Below are 369 nucleotides of genomic sequence, written 5' to 3' on the forward strand. Positions count from 1 at the left end.
TTGAAGGAAGACGTGGAGAAAAGTAGAGAGACACCTCGAGAGAAAGTAATGTATATGAAATAAGAAGAAGAGTGACCCTGGCGAGTGGAGACATAGGAGGCAGGCGGTCACTCGTGCGCAGACGAAGAGCTGTGCGGGTGTTCTGTACTACAATATCTCTTATTTTGCTCCATAATAGCGTTCTTGCTTTGTTGTTTTGTGGGTTTATCCATTGATCCTTTTCCTTATTTGCACATTTCTTCAGACGCTCTCTCTCTCTGCTTAACCCTGTTCCTAGATGTCTTTGTACTTACATATGCATATACACAGGCACCGAAAAATAATCACCTATCCACTTGTAGACTCAACATCAGGATCTTCGTGTGGCCA

This window comes from Penaeus monodon, chromosome 20 (assembly GCF_015228065.2).
Source record: "Penaeus monodon isolate SGIC_2016 chromosome 20, NSTDA_Pmon_1, whole genome shotgun sequence".
NCBI lineage: Eukaryota > Metazoa > Arthropoda > Malacostraca > Decapoda > Penaeidae > Penaeus > Penaeus monodon.